Genomic DNA, 10298 nt, shown 5'->3' with positions numbered 1-10298 from the left:
CATAATAGGTATGAAGTAGGAACTCTGAATTGTTTTTTCATTTTTCAAATGCAATAGTGAGTTAGAGTATTTTTCTTAAGGCTATTGATAGCTTTGATTACTTCATTTGAGTACTTCATCTTTTGATCTTTGATCAAGTGGGGAATAGCTCTTATTTTTTGTTTGTCTCTGTTCCATATATATATATGAAAAGTAAAGCTTTTATCAGAGAAATTTGCTTCAAAATTCCTTTCACAGGGAAGGAAGGGAACAACTTAGAAGAGGAGGCTGTGACCAGGCCAATGCTCAGGTCCACAGGGCTCCGCTTCTTGGAGAAATCCTTTAAGGTGAAGGACGATTTCCAGCAGCTGTCCACAGTGTCAGGCAAGAGGACCTAACCAAAAGCTACACGGAGTACAAAGCGACCGCACAATTCATCTCAAAAACAAACCAAGAGGGATGGCAAGAAGGTGGCAGTCTGGCCACGCTACAGTGACTTCCGCTGCCAGTGCAGGGATCGGGCCTACACCCACCATAAACCGTTCCGCTGTTTGGAGTTAATTCCCGGCCTTTCGCCCGGCCCAAGTCTTCGGGCCGATCGGAATCTCAGTGATTAAGGAGTGGCGGAAGGCAGCAGAGGGACATATTGGGCTTTATGGTCAACATTATTGCCCTTGACTACAGGCCTTAACTAAAAGAATTCTTCTGATGTGGGGATCTGACTCGTCCCTCGGAGCTCCGAAGAGCTGCAAGTTCTGCCTCGCCCAGAAAAGACTTGGGTCTCCCAGCCTCTGCTAGCAGAGCAGTTGGGGTGGGAGGAGCTTGAGGATGAGACGGAGGGAGACCCTCCATCTAATGTTTGACCATGGGGCTCCCGAAGAAGAGATGGGCGCTCACCGAGGCGGAGCTGGCTCTCTTTGACCCATTTTCTAAAGAGGCCGGGCTCTGGCCCCAACGCCAGCCCCCATCCCACCCACGTAGCTGATCTGGCAGTCTTGGGCATAGACCCAGACCCAGGATGGGATACCCTAGGAGCAAAGATGAGAAGGAGGAGGAAGAAGAGCCCCTACGCCCAACCTACCTGAACCCAGCTCTGGGACTCATCACTAGGGCCCTGAAGGACCAGTGGGTCGGGGCCCTATGCCTCGGCCTTGCAGGAATACAGGAAGGAATGGACGTGCTTCTCCAGGGGATGAAGTGACTCCAAGCTGTGCCTGCCAAAAAGAGGTGAAGAGCAAAGCTGCGGAGTGTGTGCGGCAGTCAGAATAGATTCTGCATCTTCACAAGCAGCCAGTTCTTGCTGGCTGATAGCTGGCCTGAGTTTCCCTATTAGTCACAAGGGAAGCAGTATACTTGTACTACCCTTCGGGAGGTGTTGTGAGGAGTCTCACAGGGGTCTACCTCTTCTTCTGCATCCTTGACGTTTAATGAAAACGTTCTGGGAGTCCGATCAGAATTCAGCCAAGCTGGGTCCACACAACTGCCAAGTAAACACTCTCTAAGTATCCTTTAGATACTGCCCTGCCCGACCTGGTGACCCACATTGACCCACCTGCTCTTTCTTGTGCAATACCTTTTATCTCCCACCTTCAAGCCTTTGCCCAGACCCTTCCCTGTGCCAGGAATGCCTTCCCTTCTCACTGTCTCACCCGGAAGTAAATAAATGAATCAATGACCTCCCAAAATTATTTTCACAAATATTATTGCTAACTGTATTCCCCACATTTATTCTTTTCCCTTTCCTTTCATCCTGTTCCTCCTCACAAGTGTTTTGCTTCTCAGCTACACCCAAAGAAAGAACACTGGGGAAACCAACGTGAACTATTTGCATTTTTGTTTTTCTTCCTGGGTTATTTTTATCTTCTGAATCCAATTCTCCCTGTGCAACAAGAGAATTGTTCGGTTCTGCAAACATATATTGTATCTAGGATATACTGTGACATATTTAACATATATATAGGACTGCTTGCCATCTAGGGGAGGGGGTGGAGGGAGGGAGGGGGAAAAAATCGGAACAGAAGGGAGTGCAAGGGATAATGTTGTAAAAAAAATTACCCTGGCATGGATTCTGTCAATATAAAGTTATTATTAAATAAAATTAAAAAAACAAAAAAAACCAAGTGTTTTGCTTCTGACCACCCCTCCCCTAATCTGTCCTTCTTTCTATCACCCTCCTTCTTATTGTATCATTTTCCCCTCATACTTTACTGTAGGACAAGATAAATTTCTATACCTGTAGAAGGTCACAGTCAGTGGGGAAACTCTGGGTAAAGTATAAGACTATTCAGCCCAGAGTGAACCTGCTAATAATGTCTGGTTCTGCTCCCCAATCTCCCCTAAGGGCTCTTGATCTTACTGAGAAGTCAGGGGACAGTGACAACCTGTATTGAGATTGAAGCAGAGTGATATCAAGTGGAAGAGTGATACCAGGGGGCAAACTATATAGAAAGTTGTTTATGTGGTCCTACATGTCCAGTGTTGTTTTTGTTACATTATAAAAAAGGGAAAGTCCTTGAAATAAACAGACTCCATTTTTCCACCATCCTCAGGAATCCTGCCTCATCACTTCTCCACTAGGAAGGTATATTTTAATCACTCTAATGTGGGGGGTCTAGAAAGCAATGGTACATTTTGTCACCCCAACTTTTGGGGGGGGTCTAGAAAGCAGGACACAACATATGCCCAAGTGAGTGTGTGTGTTATTTCTTCTCTGAGCAAATTCTGATGAGAATGAATTTCACTCACTCTTCCCCATATACACACATCATAAAAGTTTTTTCTTCTTTTATGACAAATAATTTACACTATTTTACCTTTTCTTTTACCTTTCTCCCAGGTTATTCCTTTCTCATCCCTTAATTTCATTTTTTCTAGATATTATCTCTTCATACTCAACTCATACCTGTGTCCTCTGTCTACATATACGCCTAACTGCCCTAATAATGAGAAAGTTCTTATGAGTTACAAGTATTGTCTTCTTCATGGGAGTGTAAACTTAAAGTTCCACATGGTTTCTTTTAAATAATTACCTTTTTTATACTTTACCTGAAATCTTGTATTTTTAGTCAAATTTTCTATATAGCTCTGGTCTTTTCATCAAGAATGCTTAAAAGTCCTGTATTTAATTGAATATCCATTTTTCCCTCCTGAAGATTATACTCAGTTTTGCTGTGTAGGTGATTCATGGTTGTGATCCTTCCTCCTTTGCTCTTCAGAATATCACATTCCACGTCCTCCAATCCTTTAATGTCAAAGATTTCTTAGAGGAGTAATATTCTATTACATTCATATGCCACATTTCCTTTAGCTTTTTTCTAGTTAATAGGCATTTATTTCATTTTGAGTTCATTGAAACTATCAAAAAAATCATGCTATAAATATTTCAGTGAAAATTGTAGTTCTATTTTTAAATTTCTTAGAATAGATGCCTAGTAATAAGATCTCTGAAACAAAGAATGTGAATACTTTATTCATTTTCTTAGTGTAATATGAAGCTGTGTTTAGAGTTATATGTGATAATATACAATGACAGGGCTATGATTCTATGATGGCCAACTGGTTCACTGTTGGGAAAGGGAATAACTAATGCCATCTTCAAGGAGATGAGAAGAATTGCTGTAGAAATGAGCTGCAGAAAGAACAAAAAACTGGAAACCTGACCTTCAGGAGAATGACACCATATGGCTACAGAAGTAATTGAGGGGGCACTGACACCTAAGAGTAATTTAGGGTAATATTCTAAGTGATTGATACATATAGGTCACTAGGAAAATTGTTCATTGTTAAGTATTGTTTTTAGGTGCTCTGATATAAGTCTCATTTGTATATTTTTACGTTTAAGTATGGTCATTCTTTCAGCTTTGCAAACCACTTGGCAGAGGTGTTCACCACTGTGATGAAAGATACCTTACTTAGTGTCTAATAGAAGAGGAAGTTCCAATACATGGAGACGTTTTTCAGATGTTCCTGTTTGCATATTACGACACTATGTTGATTGCATCATAAAGAATGGGTTCTTTACAAAAATCTACCACCACTCAAAAGAGAATCACCTAAACATCCAGAGAAGAAAAATCAAATGGATAAAAAAGTGTTTATTACTGGGGCAGCTAGGTGGCACAGTGGATAGAGCACCAGCCCTGAAGTCAGGAGGACCTGAGTTCAAATCTGATCTCAGACACTTACTTCATTCTAGCTGTATGACCCTGGGCAAGTCACTTAACCCCAATTGCCTCAAGGAGGAAAAAAGTTTATTATCTAAAGCTCTCAGTGGTTTTGAATAGGGTAATCCTAAGCAACTGAATCTCCTGATCCACTTGAAGAAATGTCAGTGTAGCAGATTTGAATAACATTTTATTTGTAGGATATAAGAAGCAGGTAACATAAATGCAAAGAAGTGCCTCTTTTAGACTTTAAGTGGACACATTTGTAGTTTATAAAAGTCAGGCATGGAATTGAACAATTGGAAGAGACTTGCCTTTCTGCCTCTATGGATTTGGGGCTCTGAACTCACCTCCTTGCCAATAGGCTGAAGGCAACAAGGACTCTCTTTTATTCCACTGTTCAGGTACACACCTGTATCTTGGGGCTGACTGACCCTTGTATAAATACTATTTACCCTTCTCCTTGTTAGCGTACAATGTTCTTTTTTGAATATTTATTCCTATTAAAAAAGATATCTGTTTGTCTCCACAGTGGCTCTATCCAGCAAGCTTACAGGCATAAGACCTAGGGTTCCAAATACAGTGGTAACCCTCCTATTCATTGTGGCCTAATCCTCCAAGAAAATTTCTCCTCTCCTTTAAAGAAACCTTCCAATGCTGGCAATATCTGGATGTATACTGATACCTGATACCATATTTCTATACCTAATTTAGAAGAGTCAATAAGAAATCACCAGACACCACTTTTCAAAGTATAGTCCATCTCTCAGATTGAAACAATTGTAAGGCAGTTCTGTCCTTCACATACCACACCCACATACCCAAACCCACACTTACACCCATACCTCCCTGGGGCTCTAGGGAAGCTTCTCTGAGATTACTACCTTGGACACTTCATGATGGTTCCTGACTCTGCCACTCTGGTTCCTGGTTAAACTGAAATTTTAGGCTAGATATGTGCTATATTCAAAAAGAAAAAGAATCTTTACCCAGGACCAGCAGGGGGTCCTCTCATTTTTATGGCTACAAAAGTCTTGGCTCTGATGCTCCATCTTCTAAACAACTGGATCTGTTTCAAGCTCCAAGCTCTTTCTTCAATTCTCTCTACCCAGAAAATTATGGTTCAGGAAGCAATATCCATCAATTCCTCTCTCAGGCTGTGTCCAAGCCCCCATGGCCATATGTTTTCAATCCACAATACCATTGCTGATTGAGGAGGGAGTAGAAATCTCTTTCCTGACCCCCACCCCCCATCTTGTTATACTCTGAAACAGCTTGCTATTTCATGACTGACTCAACCAGGCTTAAGTGCACAGAGAAAAAATACTAAGGCAATGCTTGATCTGTGGCAAAGCCATGCCATTTGCCCAGCTGTATTCCAGGCCCTTTCATATGCAAATATAGCCATTCAAAGATTGAAAGAATTTTTTGTCCCATTCCCTTACAGATGAAAATATGAACAGTTAAAAGTGCAAAAGGAGTATACAACAAGTATATTACTTCTCCATAAAAGGTTACACTCAAAGTCTGGCATTCTATTATTTCATCAAGTGGAAGGGAGAGTTCCACTGATCAGAGACAATATACTATCATAAGAATTGGATGAGTAGCTCATCAAGTTAATCTATCAGTCCATGTTTCTTGGACCAATACTGTATTTTTTGTTTGTTTTAGCTGAGGCAATTGGGGTTAAGTGATTTGCCCAGGGTTACATAGCCAAGAAGTGTTAAGTGTCTGAGGTCAGATTTGAACTCAAGTCCTTCTGACTTCCACTACACTAACTAGCTACCTGAGGATCAATACTGTAAATGGATAATGAGTAGGACCCAGAACTAGATACAAGAAAAAGAATGGGATGAATTTCATTTGGGAAATTATATGGTTCTTTCAACAATTTCAAGCTACTAGCTGACACAGAACATCACCTTTTTTCAATTGTGCTTTTCTTTCAATGTTACCATATGGCTACAAATCATGAAACATCACAAACTCCAAACAATAAAAGTTGCAATAGAGAGAAGATTGGTGAAAATAAATAGGCTCTGGGATACCATTGATGAGTTGTGTGTAAGTGGTAATCAAGTATATCACCCTGGAAATATACAGTCAGAAGGGATAAATTGGTTGGTTCCAGAGAACCAGGGATATGACCTGAGTGCTACTTTGGTAATTCTAATTCTGGATTTATTTTCCCACTGCAACAAACACACTAGCAAGAAGCGTTCTCAGAGTAAGAAATCCCCTCATAAGCATGATGATAACATAAGTGCTTTAACAAGGGTAATCTGCAATAGTGTGCAAGATGGATCAGAGTAGGGAAAAAATAGTCAAGTAAATTAAAAGACTCGTGAGGTGACTGGGACCTCAATAATGATACACAACTTGCCTCAAAGTGTTGCTATACAGAAAGCTGGGAAACAATTTTTATAGCAAGTATCCAATAAAGGCCTCATTTCTCAAATATAGAGAGAATGAAGTCAAATTTATAAGAAAAGTCATTTCCCGGTTGATAAATGGTCAAAGGATATGAAAGGCAGTTTTCAGTCAAAGAAATCAAAGCTATCTGTGAGCACATAAAATGCTCTAAATTATTATTGATTAGAGAAATACAAATTAAAACAACTCTGAGATACTTATACATATCAGATGGACAGAAAGGGAAAATGATTAATGTTGAAAGGAATGTAGGAGAATTGAGACACTAAAGCACTATTGGTAGAATTGTGAACAAATCAGTCATTCTGAAGAGCAATTTGGAATTATATCTAAAAGGGCTATACCCTTTGATCTAGCAATACCACTTCTAGATCTATATCCCAAAAAGATTTTTTTTTAAAAAGAGAAAAGGATACCTATTTGGACAAAAAATATTTATAGAAACTCTTTTTGAGTGGCAAAGAATTGGAAATTGAGGGGATGCTCATTGATTGAGGAATAGTCAAACAAGTTATAGTGTATGATAGAATGGAATGGAATACTATTGTTCCATAAGAAATGATGTTATAGTTCTTTGTCCTTTGTTCTCAAAGAGGACTATGACATCCTGAAGGTGATGTGAATTGGATTTAATAGGCAAGTGAATTGGATTTAAGTGAGGGAAGCTGGGCAATGTCACCTGCCTCAGTTTCTCTTCTAGAGGCATCTGCCAACATTAGATCCCAGGGCAAGACATCGTTTGGATCCTGATTGACTCAGAGTGAAGATATGATGAGAAGGTTGATTTCAGAAAATCCTGGAAAGACTTCCTCAAGAGAACAACATAGACAGAAACAACAATATTCACTTGTGAATGGCTTAACTCTTCTCAGCAGTACTATGATAATTCCAAAGGATTAATGATGAAAAAATGCACATTCAGAAAAAGAACTGATGGAGTCTAAATGCATAATACAACATACTACTTTTGACTTTATTTTTTCTTTTTTTTTCTTTTGGCCTATTTCTTCTTTCACAATAATATAGAAATATTTTTATATGATTGTACATATAAAACCTATATTAAGTTGTTTACTATCTTAGGATGGGAAGAGATGAGAGGAGAAAATTTGAAATTCAAAACTTAAAAAAATGTTAAAAATTGTTTTTACATGTAATTGGGGAAATAATATTAAAAAACTAAATTGTTGTTGTAAGTTTTAAATTATTAAAGATTATAACAGGAACTCTCTTTGTCAATTTAATCCTCTCTACTCATGAAGCTTCTAAGAGTAAATATTTCCATAAAGTGGAGGCATGATGACAAAAGACAGTAATTCAGAATGGAAATAAAACAGATCTGGCAGTCAAGAGATGGGTACCGCAGACAAAGGGCATAGAGGGATAAGTGTAATTAATAAATTATTGTGTTTCATTTGTGTCTGACTCTTCATTACTCAATTTGGGATTTTCTTGGCGAAGATATTGGAGGAGTTTGTCATTTCCTTTTCCAGCTCATTTTACAGATGAGAAAATTGAGACAAACACTTGTCCAGAGTCACATAGCTAGAAAGTGGCTGAGGACACATTTAAATTCAAGAAGATGCCTCAATGCTCTTGGAGGAGGTTGGTGATTTATTTGTGTTCAGTGCAACCAATAAAAGGAGAGGAGGCTATGATGCTATGAATTTGAAAGCTAATTTAGCATCCTGGTATTCCAGAGTCCAGGTATGTAGCCAGGGCAGTATTGATGCCACAAGAAACAAGGAGTGACCTTCAAGAGTGCTCTTCAAGAACTCTGCCTAGCTGAAACAAGGGCTTATCCAGGATTTATACCATTTTTTGAACATAACTTTTGGGGCCAATGTTATACCTGAATTAAGTTCAACTTTCTTTCTGAAGAGACTAAGGTGGTATAGGGAAAAGTATGAACTGAGACTTAAGAGAAAATATTTGTTTTGTTATATCTTTTAGGGATATATCCCATTGAAAAGACTAATTGATGTTAAATGTTTAAATGGAACTAGGACACTATCCACTGGTACCTAACAGTAAAGAAACACAGCAAATAAGAATTGAGCTGTTGGCAGTAGGAAGAAAGATCTCACAAATTCCTCAGGTTATCCTAGAACCTTGAGGAGGAGATATAGCAACCTAATTCTGGGTGAAAGTCCCAGAACATGCATACTACATATGCAAAAAGAGTAAAACACTGCATAAAGTATCTAAATTTTCCTTTCAGTCAAGGGCATGTAACTAGGGCTTAATGATATAGAGCAGATTCAGAGGGAAAGTGGCATTTCTAATATGTTAAAATGTAAATAACTCTGATTATGCTAATCTAATCTAACCATGTCTATTTCACTAACAAGATAGTAAGAGACAAAATTGGAGGCTAAATCCATTTCCCTAGAACTAGAAATTAGGGAGCTGGGCATTGACTGGATGATAGTTCACCTTTTACATAAGAAACTAAGCTTGTTGCTTCTGTATCAGTACTGTTCCATTGGCTCCAAGGGTCTGGGCTCTTTGATCTCTCCCTTTTCCACAGAGGGGTCCCTCTATTTTGGGCTCAGTTACCAAGTGCTATAGCAGAACTAATATTGGTTCCAAGGAAAGCTGAGGTACTTCATCTTTCCACAAAAGGACCCCTCTACTCTGAACCATCCCACATAGTTCAACTTTAATCATAATCAACTGAAAAATAAAAATAAAGGTCTTCCTATGTCAGAAGGAAAACATAGTTCATACAGAGATTTCAGATTATATGGGATTCTTTTCACAGGGATTAAGGATATGAGATTGACAGGCTCTTTTCCCCAAACTTTTCAGGTAAGAAACTAAATTATCTTGAGTGAAAATTCTTCCATGATACCATCCAGTGATGGGTTCATACAAAATTTCTAGGTTTCTTTTTTGGTACATCAAAATTTCTCCAGTTGTGGCTTTGCCATAAACAATTCCTTTGGAGGCTTAAGCATATTTCCTCTGGGTCTCTATACCAAAGGGCACTCAAATTTTCCTCCTACTATATATATCCCTACCACTCTAAGGGCAATAGTTTATACCTCACCCCTTACTAGGACAAGCAGGTTAATGTAAAACATGCTCAGAAAGCCCACAAATATATTGGGGCTCCCAAAAGACAATTAAGCCAGAAAGCACACCTTATTCTATGGACCTCAGACAAACAATCTGGAATTATATCCGAAATAAGTCATTGAGGACTGATTAAAAGAAAAATATGAACATTTACAAACTATTATAATATGCTATAGGTAGATATTTAGGTACTAGTAATTTCAAGAATGTGAATTGCATTCTTTTATTAGCCATAATACTTATTCTGGAAATAGTTATAAAATACATCTTAACATACAATCATTCAAATAAGCAAAAGTTATCTCAAAAGAACAGATCTGGCTTTACAAGAAATACACCAGAAAAAAAAAAAAAACAAACCTGATTCTATAACTGCAGGGTAAAACAAATTCCGAAAGTTCTCCATTGAAACTTTCCCTTGGGTTCTAACAAATGTAAAGGGTCCTAAATTTTATCCCAGGTAAAGCCATCAAAAAGAACTCTGAAACTATTTACATTAGCAGAACAAAACTGATCAACTTATTCTCATCATTACAGATACACACACAATATGTGTGTATGTGTGTATTTTCAGTATTCATAAATATATTTCAAATACAAAGTAATTTGGAGAGAAAGGCACAAGTAATTAAGGAAAAA

The 10298-nt window shown here is 38.4% G+C and overlaps 1 pseudogene; it reads left to right on the top strand.

Annotated features, from left to right (window-relative positions):
• Positions 1-281: 281 nt before the first annotated feature.
• LOC127546937 (sorting nexin-15-like) lies at positions 282-1287 on the top strand (annotated as a pseudogene).
• The last annotated feature ends 9011 nt before the right edge of the window (positions 1288-10298 follow it).

This window comes from Antechinus flavipes, chromosome 2 (assembly GCF_016432865.1).
Source record: "Antechinus flavipes isolate AdamAnt ecotype Samford, QLD, Australia chromosome 2, AdamAnt_v2, whole genome shotgun sequence".
Lineage (NCBI taxonomy): Eukaryota > Metazoa > Chordata > Mammalia > Dasyuromorphia > Dasyuridae > Antechinus > Antechinus flavipes.
This window is presented reverse-complemented; position numbering and strand designations above follow the sequence as displayed.